This window comes from Cynara cardunculus, unplaced genomic scaffold, assembly GCF_001531365.2.
Source record: "Cynara cardunculus var. scolymus isolate 2C unplaced genomic scaffold, CcrdV1 Un_Scaffold_2360, whole genome shotgun sequence".
NCBI lineage: Eukaryota > Viridiplantae > Streptophyta > Magnoliopsida > Asterales > Asteraceae > Cynara > Cynara cardunculus.
This window is the reverse complement of record NW_020201060.1, coordinates 56010-57441: the sequence shown is the minus strand read 5'-3', so window position 1 is coordinate 57441 and position 1432 is coordinate 56010.

Here is a 1432-nt window from a genome sequence, read left to right as displayed (position 1 = left end):
AGTTGGGCATAATCGAGTGGCAAGTTGAAGTAGATCCTGTAGACAATGGACATCATCGTGTGCGAGGTTTGGTCGTGACTACCCACCTTTCCTGTCAAGCAGCAGTTTATGATCGAGAAAAGGGTGTTCCAGACAGGGGGTAATCCTTTGGGCTTGAACTGGCTTCGTTTGACAATTGGGGTCGCGTAGGAGTGGAATTCGAGGAAATGAATCAGTTCCTCATCAGTCGGGGTAGCAGCATAAGCATTCAATTGAAGATCCTCCAGTGTGGGTAGACGCAAGGCAGTTCTTAAAATGTTCACATTAAGTTCCAAAGGAACCAAGGATTTATTAATGGGGTGTGAGGCGTATCCAATGATGGTCAATCCAGAATTATCAAGAGTGGTTATGTAGGAACTTAGGAGAAATTGTGTAAGGTATGGTTCGGGGGTTGGTTTGGTAGCAGATAGGGCAAAGAAAAGAGGATGATTTCGAAGTATTTCAAGTAGAGGATAGGTAAAATCAGGAAAACCGGTTTCAGATGGGACGAAGAAGTAGCTGTTTGGCTTTTTGACGAGCACGACCTTCTCGTATCTGTTTTGGACGAAATACAGTGCGTGGGAAGTCAATGCTTGAGCTTGGGTCACTTCGTTGTCACTCGAAGCATTGACGGATTGGGCAGATGCGGATGAAGAAGACATTTTGCAGGTTTTTGCTTGATAAATTTTTGGTTGCAGGTTCGCCGGAGTATTTGAGAGTGGTAAAGGTTTTTGATTTGGGGGGAAAGAGGTATTTATAGGGAGGGATTTAAAATGAACCATTTTATTGACGAAAGCTCGTGATGAGTGGTTTTGGGTTGAAACGGCTCAAAAAGGTATGACACGCCGTGTTGTGAAGACGAACGATTGATGACGTGCGCCCCCTTTTCTGACACGCGCGTGTAGGTTCTAACCCTTATCCCCTAGAATAAAAACCATTTAAAATCCTAAGAAGAAGTGTCTATAGCAGATCCATTCAAAGAGCCTCTGTAAGCAGTCACATAGGTTCTGTGAAAAGACTTCTGTGATTGAAAACATTTTTCTTCTTCAAGAGGTTTTATCATTTAAAAACACATACTCCCCCTTGAACCTTGCAAGCCTCTGCTAGGTTAAACCTGTTTAACTAAAGAATCAAGTGAAAGGTTATTAAAGAAATACAAATATATACAAAAATGAAATTTACAAGAAAACTATATACATAATTGAATAAAGAATTAAGACAACCAACAATTAGGACTCTGGACATGTCATTCCAATTTTTTCTGCAAGGAAATTAAACCTTTTTTCATCTAGGGCTTTAGTAAAKAGGYYAGCYAATTGAAATTCTGATTTAACAAAATATAACTCGACATTACCTTCTTCAACTTGATGTTTAAGAAAATGGTACCTTATGTCGATATGCTTTGTCTTAGAAT